The following is an 18,246-nucleotide window of genomic DNA, read 5'->3' on the forward strand; positions in this document are numbered from 1 at the left end:
CCCTCAAATTTAGGAATTTCTAGACTCTTTAATGGGCTTCCCAGGCGGCTCAGGGGTAAAGAATTCACCTGCCAATGCAGGAGACATAGGTTCAGTCTCTGGATTCAGAAGATCCCCTGGAGAAGGAAATGGCAACCCACTCCATTTTTGTCTGGAAAATCCTATGGACAGAGGAGCATGGCTACAGTCCATAGAGTCACAAGAGTTGGACATGACTTAGTGTCTAAATAACAACAACAAAATTCCGTGATAACACAGAGTGAGACCACACATATACACACCCCTTTTCTTGTCAAAAGCCACTTTAGTGCAAATCTGTCAAACTGAATCACTCTTTTACAGGTGGCTGTCCAGTTTTACTCGCACCACTTGTTGAACAACCAGTTTTTTTATCCACTGTATAGTCTTGCCTCCTTTGTCATAGTTAATTGACCAAGGTGTGTGGGTTTATTTCTGGGCTTTCTATTCTGTTCCAATTAATCTATGTATCTATTCTTGTGCCAATAATATGCTGTTTTGACCACTGTAGCTTTGTAGTACATACTGAAGTCTGGGAGGGTTATACCTTTAATAAGACATGTTATAACCCAAATATAACAATCATTGCTTTGCCAAAAAAAAAAAAAAAAAAAGTTATAACCAGGATAGGTCAATCTCTTTTGAATGATTTGTACATGCTTTTATGAAGAGATTATTCATAGAAAAGGGGCTTCCCTCATAGCTCAGTCAGTAAAGAATCTGCCTGCAATGCAGGAGACTTGGGTTTGATTCCTGGGTTGGGAGGATCCCCTGGAGAAGGAGACGGGAACCCACTCCAGTATTCTTGCCTAGAGAATCCCATGGACAGAGGAGTCTGGCAGACTACAGTCCATGGTGTCAAAGAGTCAGACATGACTTAATGACTAAACCAACAACAAAATAAATGCATAGGAAAAAAAAATATGAAAAAGTATTCTGGCATTGTACTAGCCTTTGGAGTGATGCAGGTTAGCAATATTGCTTTCCTGTCCGCAGAGTACCATTTGTTTTTCCCCCATTTGTTTATTTTTGCTTTTATTTCTTCTGCCTTAAGAGATTGAGCCAGGAAAATACTGCTACAATTTACATCACCATTCTGCCTACGTTTTCTTCCTTGAGTTTTATGGTTTCCATTCTTACTTTTAGATTTTAAACCATTTTTAGTTTATTTTTGCATATTGTATGAGAGAATGTTCTAATCTCCCTCTTTTATAGGTGGCTTTCCAGGTTTCCCAGCACCACTTGTTAAACAGCCAATCCATTGTATACTCTTGCTTCCTTTGTCATAGGTTAATTGACAGTTGGTGTGCAAGTTCATTTTTGGGCTTTCTAGTCTGTTCTGTTAATCTATGTGTCTATTTTCTGCTGCCAATAATATGCCATTTTGATTACTGTAGCTTTGTAGTATAGACTGAAGTCTGGGAGGGTTATACTTCCAGGTTTGTTCTTTTCTCTCAAGATTGCTTTGGCGATTCAGGGTCTTTTGAAGCACCATATGAATTTTATAATTATTTGTTTTACTTCTATGAATAATGTCATGGGTATTTTGATAGAAGTTGCATTAAATCTGTAGATTGCTTTGGGTGGTATGACCATTTTAACCGTATCAATTCTTCCCATCCAAGAGCATGGGATATTTTTCCATTTATTTGTATTATCTTCAGTTTCCTTCACTAATGTTCTATAGTTTTCAGAGTATAGGCCTTTTATCTCCTTGATTAAATATATTCCTAGTGTTTCGGGGGAGTGTTGATGCAATTTTAAAAGGGATTGTTTTGTACTTTCTCATCCTGATAGTTCATTTTTAGTGTATATAAATTCAATATATTTCTGTGTATTATATCCTGCAACCTTACAGAAATCATTTATCAGCTGTAAGTTTCTGGGTAGAGCCTTTAGGGTTATTTATGGAATATCACTTCATGGGAAATAGATGGGGAAACAGTGGAAACAGTGTCAGACTTTATTTTGGGGGGCTCCAAAATCACTGCAGATGCTGATTGCAGCCAGGAAATTAAAAGACGCTTATTCCTGGAGGGAGAGTTATGACCAACGTAGATAGCATATTAAAAAGCAGAGACATTACTTTGCCAACCAAGGTCCGTCTAGTCAAGGCTATGGTTTTTCCCGTGGTCATGTATGGATGTGAGAGTTGGACTGTGAAGAAAGCTGATCGCCGAAGAATTGATGCTTTTGAACTGTGGTGCTGGAGAAGACTCTTGAGAGTCCCTTGGACTGCAAGGAGATCCAATCAGTCCATTCTAAAGGAGATCAATCCTGGGTGTTCACTGGAATGACTGATGCTGAAGCTGAAGCTCCAATACTTTGGCCACCTCATGCGACGAGTTGACTCACTGGAAAAGAATCTGATGCTAGGAAGGATTGGGGGTGGGAGGAAACGGGGACGACAGAGAATAACATGGCTGGATGGCATCACCGACTCGATGGACATGAGCTTGAGTGAACTCCGGGAGTTGGTAATGGACAGGGAGGCCTGGCATGCTGTGATTCATGGGGTCGCAAAGAGTCGGACACGACTGAGCAACTGAACTGAACTGATGGAATATCATGTCATCTGCAAATAGTTACATTTTTATATCTTCCTTTCCAATTTAGATGTTTTATTTCTTTTCTTTTTTTTAAATTAATTTATTATTTTTAATTGGAGGCTAATTACTTTACAATATTGTTTTCTTTCTATTTCTTATCTTTTTACTGTAGCTAGGACTTCCAAAACTATTAAACAGAAGTGATGAAAGTGGGCATTCTTTTCTTTTCCTGAATTTAGCAGGAAGGCTCAGCTTTTCACCACTGGATATTATGTTAGCTGTGGGTTTTTCATAAATGACCTTTATTATGTTGAGATATATAGCCACTTTTATCAGAGTTTTATCATGAATAGATGCTGAATTTTGTCAATGTTTTTATGTGTCTTTTGAGAAGATCATGTGATTTTTATCTTTCCTTTTGTTAATGTGTTTTGTCACACTGACTGATTTGCATATGTTGAACCATCTCTGTAACCCTTTGTGAATAAACCCAACTTGACCATGGTGCATGAACCTTTTTACACATTGTTGCATTTGGTTTGATACTCTGATGAAAGACATTGAGTGGCTGATGTAACAAAACAAGACCCTTCAATATGCTGCTTATAAGAGACTCCATTCAGGGCCAAAGACACACACAGAGTGAAAGGGAAGGAATAAGAAAAATATTTCATGCAAATAGAAAAGAAGAGAAGGCAAGAGTAACAATACTTGTATTAGACAAAAACTTTAAAAGGAAGGCTACAACAAAAGACAAAGAAGATACCACTTGCAGCAACATGGATAGAGCTAGAAATGATCATACTAAGTGAAGAATTCAGAAAGAGAAAGACAAATACTATATGATATCCCTTATATGTGGAATCTAAAATACGGCAAAAATGAACTTGACAAAACAGAAAGGACTCACAGACATAGAGAATAGTCTTATATTTGTCAAGGAGGAAAGAGGTGAGGGAGGGAAGGACTTGGAATTAACAAATATAAGCTGTTATATAGAGAATGGATAAAAATAAGGTCTTACTGTATAACACAGAGAACTAGCTTCAATAGAAACCATAATGGGTAAACCATAATGGAAAAGAATATTTAAAAATCCTGTTTGTGTATAACTGAGTCACTCTGCTGTACAGCGGAGATTGGCACAACATGGTAAATCACCTACACATCAACTTTTAAAAGTTAAGTTTAAAAAAAATGTTAAAAAGAAAAGTATAATGATAAAGGGATCAATACAAGAAGAGGATAGTACACTTGCTAACATATACATACCCAATACAATAAGTCTAAATATACAAATCAAATACTAACAGACATAAAAGCAGAAATTGACAATAGTACAATAATAGTAACACCCCACTGACATCAATAGACAGATATTCCAGATAGAAAATCAATAAGGGGTCTTAAATGACACAATAGGCCAGTTGGACTTAATTAATGTCTGTAGCACAATACATCCCAAAACAGCAAAATGCACATTCTTTTCAAATGCACATGGAATATTCTTTAGTACAGATGACATACTAGGTTACAAAATAATCTTCAACAAATACAAGATAGGAATTTTATCAAGTTTTTCTTCTGACCACAGCAATATGAAACTAGAAATTGACGACAAGGAGAAAAATGGGAAAAGAACAAACACATGTAGCCTAAGCAAAACGCTACTAAAAATTGAATGGGATAATGATGAAATCAAAGAGGAAGTCAGAAAATACCTCAGGACAAGTCAAAATGGAAACACGACTTTCCAAAATTAATGGGCTATATCAAAAGCAGTTCTAAGAGGGAAGTTTATAGCAATATAGGCTTTCCTAAAGAAACAAGAAAAATATCAAGTAAACAATCTAAGCTACCACCTAAAAGAATTAGAAAAAGAAGAATATAAAGCCCAAAGTCAGCAGAATGAAGGGAATAATAAAGATCAGAGAGGAAATAAATAAAATAGTAAAATAGAAAATATCAATGAAATACAGAATTGGGTTTTTTGAAAAATATAAGCAAAATTTATAAAACTTTATCCAGGCTCACCAAGAAGAAAAAAGAGAGGCCCTAAATAAAATAAGAAATGAAGGAGGAGATATGACAACAAATGCCACAGAGAAACAAAAAAATCAAAAGATAATGCTGTGAACAGTTATATGCTAATGATTATAGACAACCTAGGAGAAATGGACAAATTTCTAGAAACATACAGCCTGACAAGACTGAGTGAAGAAGAAACAGACAATTTGAACAGACTGATCACAAGTTAAATTGAATTTGTTAAAAAAAACCCAAAAACTCCCAGCAAGCAACAATGAAAGACCAGAGGGATTCACTGGGGAATTCTACAAAATATTTAAAAAGAACTAATATCTATCCCTCCAAAAAAAAAAAATCAAAGAGGAGCTAACATTCCAAAATTCATTCTATGAGGCCACCATTACCCTGACACCAAAGCCATATAGAAACACTACAAAAAAAAAAGAAAATTACAGGCCAATATTTTTGATGAATATAGATGGAATTTGACTTTTAAAAGTACTTGAGCAGGCACACATAGAAGTTAAATATAAAAATAAAATGCTAACAGATATGAAAGAAATTGTTATTTCTTAAGCTTCTTGGATGTGTTGATTAATGTCATCATATTGGTGTGTATGATAGCTTACAGTGGACAGTTCCGTGATCTCTGAAGAAAAAGATTTAGCTTCAGGATCAGGGACCAGGCTTGATTACTCAAAGCTTTTGAGTGGCAGAAATTTTATTACAGTAAGAAAGGACACAGAAAACTTCTGACGTAGACATCAGTAGGGGGATGGAGAGAGCCCCAACTAGCTAGTCTTATCAAGGTCATATTTACCTTTACCTGATCCACTCCCACAACATACATCTTAAATTAACCAGATTAGAACGAACAGTAGAAAAAAAGCAAAAAAAAAAAAAAAAAGGAACTAACAGTAGAAAGGTCTTACCAGACACACTCCCACATAAGATAACAGGATTAGTTAGATGGTTCCTGCTAAGAAGGAGAAACATGTCCTCAAGTGAGATACATTGTTGTTATATAATCATTAGTACAGAATTTAGAGAAAAACTTAGGGCAGAAAGTGAAGAGGAACTAAAAAGACTCTTGATGAGAGTGAAAAAGTTGGCTTAAAGCTCAACATTCAGAAAACTGAGATCATGGCATCTGGTCCCATCACTTCATGGGAGATAGATGGGGAAACAGTGGAAACAGTGTCAGACTATTTTGGGGGGCTCCAAAATCACTGCGGATGCTGATTGCAGCCATGAAATTAAACGACGCTTACTCTTTGGAAGGAAAGTTATGACCAACCTAGATAGCATGGAGGAGCCTGGTAGGCTGCAGTCCGTGGGGTCGCTAAGGGTCGGACACGACTGAGCGACTTCACTTTCACTTTTCACTTTCACACACTGGAGAAGGAAATGGCAACCCACTCCAGTGTTCTTGCCTGGAGAATCCCAGGGAAGGGGGAGCCTGGTGGGCTTCCGTCTATGGGGTCACACAGAGTCGGACAAGACTGAAGTGACTTAGCAGCAGCAGCAGCAGATAGCATATTAAAAAGCAGAGACATTACTTTGCCAACCAAGGTCTGTCTAGTCAAGGCTATGGTTTTTCCAGTGGTCATGTATGGATGTGAGAGTTGGACTGTGAAGAAAGCTGAGCGCCTAAGAATTGATGCTTTTGAACTGTGGTATTGGAGAAGACTCTTGGGAGTCCCTAGGACTGCAAGGAGATCCAACCAGTCCATTCTAAAGGAGATCAGTCCTGGGTGTTCGTTGGAAGGACTGATGCTAAAGCTGAAACTCCAATACTTTGGCCACCTCATGTGAAGAGTTGACTCATTGGGAAAGACCCTGATGCTGGGAGCGACTGGGGGCAGGAAGAGAAGGGGAAGAGAGAGAATGAGATAGCTGGATGGCATCACCGACTCGATGGACATGAGTTTGAGTGAATTCTGGGAGTTGGTGATGGCCAGGGAGGCCTGGGGTGCTATGATTCATGGGGTTGCAAAGAGTCAGACACGACTGAGCGACTGAACTGAACTAGAGAAAAAAATACCCTTGAGCCATTAGCTCAGGGCTTAAAGAAAAAGCATTTTATGTGGCTAAAAGAAAGAATGTAGAAAAAAAAGTTTTCACTTTTCTCCTCCTTGAAAGCCCCAGACTCCATTCTCCTCCTCCAGGGCCCTAGACCCCTTCCTCCTTGAGGGCCCTGGACTCTTTATCAACCTACCTAAAAATTGACTCTCTCATGTATTCACCTATTACTTCTTCAAAGATTCTTTCACCATCTTTTTATCTCTTTTCTACTTCTTGAATTCCCATTATATGTTGGTATGCTTGATGGTGTCCTACAGCTTTCTTAAATTGATCAGTTTTCTTCATTTCTTTGGCTTCTATTCTTCAGATTTGAGGAAGGAATTGACAACCCACTCCAGTATTCTTGCCCAGAGAATTCCATGGAGGGAGGAGCCTGGTAGGCTACAATCCACAGGGTCGCAAAGAGTCAAACACGACTGAGCTACTTCCCTTTCCCTTTCACTTCAGATTGGATCATCTTAATTAACCTATTTTCAAGTTTGCAGAATCTTGCTTCTACCAATTCAAATACAGGGTTGAACCCCTGTATTGAATTTTTATTTCAGTTACTGTACTTTTCAACAGTTTCCATCTGATATATTTTATAATTCACGTATCTTTCTTGATGTTTTCTATCTGGTGAAACATAATTCTCATAATTTTATTTAATTCTTTAGACAAGTTTCTTTAATTCTTTGAGCTTGTTTATAAAAGATCATTTAAATTATTTACCTAGTAAGACCCACATTTGGACTGATGTTTTTTCCTGTATATGGGCCGTATGATTTCTTTGTATGTCTTGCATGTGTCTCTCTTATTTAAAATGGGATGTTTTAAATAATATAAAGTGAAAACTCTGAACATCAAATTCCCCCCACTTCTCCAAGTTTTGTTGTGGTTATGGTTTTTGTTGCTTATGTTTCTGCTATTTATTTGACTTTTTTTTTTTTTTTACTAATTCTGTGAAATCTCTATCACCTGTTACGTGTAGTTACTGAAGTCTGCTTGGTTTGCTTAGTGGTCAGATCATGATTGTACAGGAGGGAGAACTTTACTATATATTTAGAGATATAGATATATTAAAGCTCAAGTGTTCCTCAACTCACTCCGATTAAATTCTGTGATTTCAGTTCAAATATCAGAAACATCACATTTCATCTTATGATAGTTAAAGAAATCCTTTGTTCCTAATCATAATTTTGTCAGATATTAATGTCAAAAAATTCTTTGTGCCCTCAAACACCAAACATTTTCAAAATTTATTTATTTATTTTAATTGGAGGCTAATTACTTTACAATATTATGGTGCTTTTTGCCATACATTCACAAGATTCAGCCATGGGTGTACATGTGTTCCATATCCTGAAACCCCCTCCCTCCTCCCTCTCTATCCCATCCCTCTGGGTCATCCCAGTGCACCAGCCCTGAGCACCCTGTCCCACGCATCAAACCTGGACTAGAGATCTATTTCACATATGATAATATACATGTTTCAATGCTATTCTCTCAAATCATCAAACCCTTCTCCCACAGAGTCCAACAGTCTGTTCTTTACAACTGTGTCTCTTTTGCTGTCTCGCATATAGGGTTATCATTACCATCTTTCTAAATTCCATATATATGCGCTAATATACTCTACTGGTGTTTTCCTTTCTGACTTACTTCACTCTGTAAAATAAGTTCCAGTTTCATCCACCTCATTAGAAATGATTCAAATGCATTCTTTTTAATAGCTGAATAATATTCCATTATGTATATGTACCACAGCTTTCTTATCCATTTGTCTGCAGATGGACATCTAGGTTGCTTCCATGTCCTAGCTATTGCACACAGTGCTGTGATGAACATTGGGGTACACGAGACTCTTTCAATTCTGGTTTCCTCGGTGTGTATGCCCAGCAGTGGGATTTCTGGGTTGTATGGGAGTTCTATTTCCAGTTTTTTAAGGAATCTCCACACTGTGCTCCATAGTGGCTATAAGAGTTTGCATTCTCACCAACAGTGTAAGAGGGTTCCTTTTTCTCCTCACCCTCTCCACCATTTGTTTGTAGACTTTTTGATAGCAGCCATTCTGACCAGCATGAGATGGTACCTCATTGTGGTTTTGATATGCATTTCTCTGATTATGAGTCATGTTGAGCATCTTTTCATGTGTTTTTTAGCCATCTGTATGAAGAAGCACAAGCTGGAATCAAGATTGCTGGGAGAAATATCAATAACCACAGATATGCAGATGACACCACCCTTATGGCAGAAAGTGAAGAGGAACTCAAAAGCCTCTTGATGAAAGTGAAAGAGGAGAGTGAAAAGATTGGCTTGAAGCTCAACATTCAGAAAACAACGATCATGGCATCTGGTCCCATCACTTCATGGGATATAGACGGGGAAACAGTGGAAGCAGTGTCAGACTTTATTTTGGGGGGCTCCAAAATCACTGCAGATGCTGACTGCAGCCATGAAATTAAAAGACGCTTACTCTTTGGAAGGAAAGTTATGACCAACCTAGATAGCATATTAAAAAGCGGAGACATTCCTTTGCCAACAAAGGTCCGTCTAGTCAATGCTATGGTTTTTCCCGTGGTAATGTATGGATGTGAAAGTTGGACTGTGAAGAAAGCTGGTCGTCGAAGAACTGATGCTTTTGAACCGTGGTGCTGGAGAAGACTCTTGAGAGTCCCTTGGACTGCAAGGAGATCCAACCAGTCCATTCTAAAGGAGATCAATCCTGGGTGTTCATTGGAAGGACTGACGCTAAAGCTGAAACTCCAATACTTTGGCCACCTCATGCGACCAGTGGAGTTGACTCACTGGAAAAGACTCTGATGCTGGGAGAGATTGGGGGCGGGAGGAGAAGGGGACAACAGAGAATGAGATGGATGGATGGCATCATCGACTCGATGGACATGAGTTTGAGTGAACTCCGGGAGTTGGTGATGGACAGGGAGGCCTGGCGTGCTGTGATTCATGGGCCGCAAAGAGTCGGACATGACTGAGTGACTGAACTGAACTGAACTGATGTCTTCTTTGGAGAAATGTCTGTTTAGTTCTTTAGCCCATTTTTTGACTGGATCATTTATTTTTCGGGAATTGAGCTGTGGGAGTTGCTTGTATATTTTTGAGGTCAATTCTTTGTCAGTTGCTTCATTTGCTATTATTTTCTCCCATTCTGAAGGCTGTCTTTTCACCTTGATTAAAGTTTCCTTCGTTGTGCAAAAGCTTTTAAGTTTAATTAGGTCTCATTTGCTTATTTTTGCTTTTATTTCCATTACTCTGGGAGGTGGGTCATAGAGGATCCTGCTGTGATTTATGTTGGAGAGTGTTTTGCCTATGTTTTCCTCTAGGAGTTTTATAGTTTATGACCTACGTTTAGATCTTTAATCCATTTTGAGTTTATTTTTGTGCATGGTTTTAGAAAGTATTCTAGTTTCATTCTTTTACAAGTGGTTGACCAGTTTTCCCAGCACCACTTTTTAAAGAGATTGTCTTTTCTAGTCTTTGGGACTCTGTGGGAGAGGGTGAGGGTGGGATGGTTTGGGAGAATGGCATTGAAACATGTATATTATCATATGTGAAACAAATCGCCAGTTCAGGGTCGATGCATGTTACAGGATGCGCGGGGATGACCCAGAGGGAGGATAAGGGGAGGAGGGAGGTGGGAGAGGGGTTCGGGAGGGGGAGCTCACGTACACCCGGGGCAGATTCATGTCAATGTATGGCAAAACCAACCAATATAATATTATAAAATAATTAGCCTCCAATAAAAATAAGAGATTGTCTTTTCTCCATTGGATATTCTTGCCTCCTTTCTAAAAGATAAGGTGTCCATAGATGCATGGATTTTATTTTTGTTCCATTGATCTATACTTCTGTCTTTGTGCCAGTACCATAGTGTCTTGATGACTATACCTTTGTACTATAGTCTGAAGTCAGGCAGGTTGATTCCTCCAATTCCATACTTGTTTCTAAAGATTGCTTTGGCTATTCTAGGTTTTTTGTATTTTCATACAAATTGTGAAATAATTTGTTCTAGTTCTGTGAAAAATATTGTTGGTAGTTTGATAGGGACTGCATTGAATTTACAGATTGCTTTAGGTATTATACTCATTTTCACTATATTGATTCTTCCAATCCATGAACATGGTATATTTCTCTATCTATTTGTGTCATCTTTGATTTCTTACATCAGTGTTTTAGAGTTTTCTATATATAGGTCTTTTGTTTCTTTAAGTAGATTCATTCCTAAGTATTTTATTCTTTTCATTGCAATGATGAATGGAATTGTTTCCTTAATTTCTCTTTCTGTTTTCTCATTGTTAATGTATAGGAATGCAAGGGATTTCTGTGTGTTGATTTTATATCCCGCAACTTTACCATACTCGTTGATTAGCTGTAGTAATTTTCTGGTGGAGTCTTTAGGGTTTTCTATGTAGAGGATCATGTCATCTGCAAACAGTGAGAGATTTTTCTTTTCCAATCTAGATTCCTTTTATTTTTCTTCTCTGATTGCAAACATTTTAATAAATAAACCATTCTAAAAAACTTGATGACCAGGCATCCTCAGATATCAATTTTCATGATGGAAGAAGTGATGTTACCATTTAAAAGACAAAAACACTTCTACCTTACAGAAATGATGCTGAGAAAATGAGCAAGGTAAATTAATATCCCCCTCCCCAGAAAAACCTCTTTTTGTCAGTAAATGATATGTCAGTCAGTGAGTCAGTCAGTTCAGTCGCTCAGTCGTGTCTGACTCTTTGCGACCCCATGAATCACAGCACGCCAGGCCTCCCTGTCCATCACCAACTCCCAGAGTTCACTCAAATGATATGTAGTTATTAGTAATTTGTTAGCAAGAGTCCATCTCATTAGAGACTGTTCCAAACCAATATTAAAAATAAAAAGTAAATGTCTGATCTAAATTCATACATACCTATATGCATATGCACACACATCCAAGTAATAAAAACAAAGGGGTTCAGAAGTTTAGGTCATCTTGAAAAGAAGCAAGGCAATTTCAACAGTCATGTCAACTTTTAGAGACATAGTTTAAAGGACTAGAAGGAGATGAATCTTCTAAAAGTTTGGCATTTCACCACTTGTACCACAGTTTCCTGGGCCCTGTTCACCATGAAATGATATTTTACTTATTACTATCAGGCTAAAAGCACAGAGCTCAACCCAGAAGAGAGAGCCTTTTACCAAAGAACGAAATGAAATAATATTTTCTAGCCAGAGTGAATCCATAGGAAAAAGAAAGAACTATCATAAGGCAACTCTGATATTAACACATAAGAGAGTTCAAAACTTGCAGACAGACTCAAAAAATGAATAAAATTGAATGTAAAGGAATAAAAGATAAACAAAAACATCATACTTTAGCTAAACTGATGATGCTGAGTGTTTGCACCATCCCAAAGGTAACCAGACCAAAGGACAAAATAAACATCTGCTCTAAAAATAACATGAGATGATCATCCACTATTGGAGAAACAGGGTCCCAAAGGGCCAAAGAAGGACTCCCAATGGAAGGGAACATTTGGGGTATGATTAATAATCTTCCCTCATAAATACTCAGTTTTAGAATTCATAGGAGACTATATCCCTTAGGAGAAATAAAACATAGGCTTCAGATAAGTCTCTGTTTTTCAGCAAATATGCCAGGTTCTTTCCAAACCAGTATCAGTGTCTAGCAAGGTTAACGAGCTCTCTGGGCCGCTGGCTGCCAAACAAGCCATGCCCTCCATCTTACATGCCTTTTGCTGCAGCAGAAACAGAAGATAAGTCAGACCCTTGAGTTCTACAAGAAGACAGGTTCAGAAGAGGTAATATAAGACAACTCTTAGATGTTCATTTTAGCTCTGCCTTCTTTTGTGTGTCATGAAAGTAATAGAATCTCAGGTTTATAAATTAATTTAAGCAGATTCATCCCTGCAGATAAGAAGTCTGGGAATCAGAGAAATGAGGGAGATAAGAACAAGGTAAGAGCTTCAGTGTGTATAAATTCTGTTCTTATTAACCAGGAGTTAGTTGTACCCAGTCAAAACCAGGTCTTTGGGGGAACAAAGATGTTAGCAAAGTGACATCTGGAAATAACTGACAAAGCAGCTATGAGGAAGAGGGCAGGAAAAAAACAAAAACTTAAGCCTTCCCTATTTTTAGCTGTGTTTGGCTCTGCCACAGAGAAAATGATGGTCCACTGCCTCTTCAAGGAGGAAGAGCAAGGTGATGACTGAACAGTCCAAATTGCTGAGTTCACTCCCATATGGTTTACAAAGTCAATGGAATCCCCACCCACATCAGGACCAAATATTTCTTGCTGTTTTCTCTTTCCTCATGGTTACTTTGGCTTCTGGGTAACTCTCAGTTTCTCCTACAGAGGAATTATTCACAGCTTTGCTCTGCCATATATGATCTATTTACAGACTAAAGAGGAAACTTACAGTGAAGTGTGATACGAAAAACTTTTCCTCTTATCTGTTATGTCACTAATTGCAATCATCAAGATCATCCTTAAAGTTATAACATTATGTGATCTGGAAAGTATTACATTTTATCATGAATACGTGAATAAATATTCTCAGCTAGAATACTGTTATTGAAAGTTTCTAGGTTTGTATTCTGCACTTATATTTTCCTGAATAAGTATCCTCACTCAATCACGTCACTTGGGTCATTTTCATACAAATGATAACTGTCTCTCAATAACAGAAGTGATCCACAAAATAAATTAATAAATTAAGACCAAATGACTGGCAACAGAATCTCAGGTGATTTCAGTGGCTTTGTTTTTGCTTCTCTCACCATAGAAGTCACACAGTGTTCAAGACTAAGTCTCACTCAGAGTCAGAGAAAGAAGCTTTAACAAAGATGATTAATCAATTTACCAAAACAACTCTAACCTTCCACATCTGTAATTGGATGGGGACAAGAGGAGAGAGTAGAATTCCTCTGATTTCTATCAGAGGAATCCATGTCCAGAGGGCACTTAAGACTCCCATCACTGTCCTTGGTTCCTAGAGGTCTCTGTTTATGGGTATCTGATATTTATGATCCTCTGCATCTAAACATAAACTAGAAGAATAGCAAGTTTTCTAAGAATCATGACATCTCGTGCAAAAATCTCAAAAGTCTGTGATATATCAGATCTTCTATAGTTTTTCTGATTTCAACCTAAACCAAGATTTTACAGAAGTATTAAAACAGCAAGTAAAAGGACTATTATGTAGATGTCTAGACTTTCCATATTTTTGTGAGTTAAAAAACCATTCTGAACACTGAAGAAACAATGGCACATGACATTTCTTGTCTGGGTTTTCAGAACACCTTAGGAGGCTGACATTTATAATTCTAACATTGATCCAGAATAAAAGTGAAATGCACAGAATGTCATTGCATTGTTTGTTACATTTCTCCTCCTCTTGTGATGCCTACCTAGTATTATGACTCTAATTCCAAATAAACACAGAATTGAAATTCTATGTCTAATATTAAGGGTCTACATATCTTATTCTATAGATACAAATATAAAATACCTATTTATATTTGCAAGTACTGTCATTAATCTTCTCCAAACTGCTTTTTTGGAGTTTTGCTGGGTCTAAGAAAATACTGAAAGAGGAATGAGAAAGTCCAAAATTCAAAGCTTTTTCATATCTAGCATTCTGAAGTTTGACCGTCTTCAGCAGCGTATTTACATTATTAATACAGTAATAGAATCTGAGGGACTTACAGATCTCTGAAAGGATATATTCCTGAAGATTAGAGAGTAAGGTCATCTCTGTGGCTGTCATTTTTTCCTCTCCACCTCTTAGGAAGCCATGAATGTGTCAGGAGTCAGCACAGTGACTGAATTCATACTCCTGAGCTTTCCCTGCTCTAGAGGCTCGAGTCCTCCTCTCTGTGCTCTTCTCTGCGTCCTACATCCTGACACTGATGGGGAATGGGGCCATTGTCTTTGCAGTGAAGCTGGATCACAGACTCCACACTCCCATGTACACTCTGTTGGCCAACTTCTCGTTCCTGGAGATGTGTTACATCAACACCACTGTTCCCAATATGTTAAGGAACTTCCTGTCTGAGACCAAAACCATCTCTTTCGCTGCCTGCTTCCTCCAGTTCTACTTCTTCTTCTCCATGGGCATTACTGAGACCTTCTTACCGCCCCTCATGGCTTTGATCGATACTTGGCCATCTGCCGACTTCTCCACTATCCTACCATCATGAGCAGCCATCTCTGCATGAACTTGGTGGGCCTCTGCTGGGTAACAGCCTTCCTCTGCTATCCAGTCCCTATCTATTTCATCACCCAACTCCCCTTTTGTGGCCCCAATACCATTGACCATTTTGTCTGTGACCCTGGTCCCCTTCTGGCCCTGTCCTGCATCCCTGCCCCTGGAATTGAGCTTTCCTGTTCTATATTGAGCTCTCTTATAATCTTTATCACCTTCTTTTTCATTCTTGTGTCTTACACCCTGGTTCTCAGAGCAGTGTTGCACGTCCCTTCAGCTGCTGGCAGACGTAAGGCCTTCTCCACTTGTGGTTCCCACCTGGCTGTGGTATCTCTGTTCTATGGAACCATCATGATGATGTACATCAGCCCAACCCCTGGAAATCCAGCTGGGATACAGAAGATTGTAACCTTGCTGTACTCATCAGTGACTCCACTTGTAAACCTGCTGATCTACAGCGGGAACAAGGACATGAAGACTGCCTTGAGAAAAATTCAGATGTTTACAAAAACTGGCCAAAGCAAACAAGAGCTCATGAGTGGACCAAGATCATAATATTTATTTTTTCCTTCATTCTGTTCTCCATAGTGGCTGAGCCAGTTTACATTCCCACCAACAGTGTACAAGGGTTTCCTTTTCTCCACACCCTCTCCAACATTTATTATCTGCAGAGATTTTTGATGATGACCATCAAAAAAATCTATTCCAACTTAAAAAGTAGATCTCTACTTACTGGCACCTAGAAATACAGACCCAAATTCATCTACTTCTGTCTAGACAATATGGACAATAGTACAACCAATTAAACCAGACCTTACCTTCAAAACAGGACTTGATAGACAGTAACTTGAATTAAATGACCTGAATGTGAACTTTAAACTCTTCTCCTCTCCTGACTGCCAGTAACTACTTTCCCTTTATCTGAGATCACTCTCCTCTATTGTGTGCATATTCTTACATTTGGTCTCTATCACAAATGAGCCAAAATTCTTATGTAATTAATATCCAAAAAATTAATAATGATCTTAAGTTATATGTTATAGTTATTTAGAGACCTCTTTAAAAGAATAGATTCCCAGGTTTTTCTCCAAATCCCCTAATTCAGAATATAAAATTAACCCCAGAAATTCCCATATTAATGTGATTCTGGTGTACCTAGATCAGCACCAGTTCACACACTGACCTTACAGAGCCACTATTTAAAAAAAAATACATGACATATAGTGAGAAATAAAAATCTTACAATAATTGGTTGGGAAAGTGAAACAAGTTATGGTGAGTAGTACAGGTGATTCAAACACTCATGACATCAGCAGTGGAAGCTTCGCCTGCCTCTATTCCCAAATTCTCCATTTATAGAATAAGAAATATATTACAGTCTTCTTACCTTTTCCTACCTGTGAAAAATAATTAAGATATCTAGAAATAGGCTCACATTTTAAAAGATTAGCATGTAGTGACAATATATCAATACTCTGGGGTTAGTTTTAAGAGGAGGAAGTTTGGGTTGAGCACGCAGCTCAAAATAGGTAAAAGCAGACAGAGAGTAAAAGCCAGTGAGTCTGAGATATGAGACAGGTGTATGTGATTTGGCTCAACTATTTGGTCATAAATAAATTAGTCAAGTTGTCCTCTGGGGTTGATGCATTTCATTCAGGCATTCAGTAAACATTTATCTCTATCTGAATGCAGAAGATCAAGTCCCTGCCTTTGTGAAGCTTACATTATAGTGAAGGGGATAGATAATAAGAAGCTGAACACATAGATCTCATTGCTTATAACTACTAATTCCAGTAGTTTGAAAAATTTGTAACTATATGTGGTAATTGATACTAACTACAATTAGACTCCTGAAATTAATGTTTTATTTCAATTATATATCTCAATAAAACAAAAGGAATAAATGAGAACTCTACTTTTAGTTTTTTAATTAACCTCCATATTGTTCTCCAGAGTAGCTGTACCAGTTTACATTCCCACCAACAGTGTAGAAGGGTTCCTTTTTCTCCAAACCCTCTCCAGCATTTATTGTTTATAGACTTTTTTGATGAGGATTATGATCTGTTGAGATGATGCCTCATTGTAGTTTTGATTTGAATTTCTCTAATAATTCGTGATGTTGAGCATCTTTCCATGTGCTTTTTGGCCATTTGTATGTCTTCTTTGGAAAAATATCTATTTACATCTCCTGTCCATTTTTTGATTGGGTTATTTGTTGGATTTTTTGTTGTAGTTGTTACTGAGCTACATGATTTGCTTGTATATTTTGGAGATAATCCCTTGCCAGCCACTTCATTTGCAAACATTTTCTCCCTTTCTGTGGGTTGTCTTTTTGTTTTGTTTATGGTTTGCTTTGTTGTACAGGAGCTTTTAAGTTTAATTAGGTCCCATATGTTTATTTTTATCTTCACTACTCTAGTAGGTAGATCAAAGTGATTTATGTCAGAGAACATTCTGCCTATATGTTCCTCTACAAGTTTTATAATAAAATAGAGCAGTGTTCTTGCCTGGAGAATCCCAGGGACGGGGGAGCCTGGTGGGCTGCTGTCTATGGGGTCGCACAGAGTCGGACACGACTGAAGCGACTTAGCAGCAGCAGCAGCAGCAACAGAGCTATCATATGATCCACCAACCCCACTCCTGGGCATATATCCAGAGAAAACCATAATTTGAAAAGATACATGAACCCCAATGTTCACTACAGAACTTTTACAATAGCCAGGACATGGAGCCACCTAAATGTACATTGATGGGTGAATGCATAAAGAAGATGTGGTACACATACACAATAGAATGTTACTCAACCATAAAAAAAAAAAGAAATCATGCCATTTGCAGCAACATAGATGTCCTCGAGTGAAGTCATACTGAGTGAAGTAAGTCAGACAAAGAAAGACAAATATCATAGGATATCACTTGTATGTGGAATTTTTTTTAATGGTACAAATGAACTTATTTACAAAACAGAAATAGAATTACAATCCTAGGATTACCAGAGAGGAAAGAGGGAAGGGATAAATTGAGAGATTGGGATTGACATATACACACTACAGTATATAAAATAGATACCTAATAAGTACTCACTGTACAGCACAGGGAACTCTACTCAGTACTAATTAATGACTTTATGGAAAAAGAGTCTAATAAAGAGTGGATATATGTATATGCATAACTGATTCACGGTGATGTACAGCAGAAAGTAACACAACATTGTAAATCAACTATGCTCCAACCAAAAAAAGATGCTATCCTTGAAACACCAAAAATAGGAATAAATGGGAGTATGAATACAGAAATTGTTGGGGTAGGATAGGGCACAGTTTAGATCTAAATGGTTAGAGAATGTCTTTGTTAGGAAG

At 37.8% G+C, this 18,246-nt stretch overlaps 1 protein-coding gene and 2 pseudogenes across 2 annotated transcripts in view; all 3 read left to right on the forward strand.

Annotated features, from left to right (window-relative positions):
- The window catches only part of LOC148776901 (olfactory receptor 11G2-like), a 55,697-nt pseudogene that overhangs the window by 31,169 nt on the left and 6,282 nt on the right, over window positions 1–18,246 (forward strand). The window lies entirely within an intron of this gene.
- Window positions 1–18,246, forward strand: part of LOC129562869 (olfactory receptor 11G2-like) — a 107,454-nt gene that overhangs the window by 31,143 nt on the left and 58,065 nt on the right. The window lies entirely within an intron of this gene.
- LOC148776904 (olfactory receptor 11H6-like) lies at window positions 14,477–15,493 on the forward strand (annotated as a pseudogene).

This window comes from Moschus berezovskii, chromosome 9 (assembly GCF_049115385.1).
Source record: "Moschus berezovskii isolate FMDL1 chromosome 9, NW_MosBer_1.0, whole genome shotgun sequence".
Taxonomy (NCBI): domain Eukaryota; kingdom Metazoa; phylum Chordata; class Mammalia; order Artiodactyla; family Moschidae; genus Moschus; species Moschus berezovskii.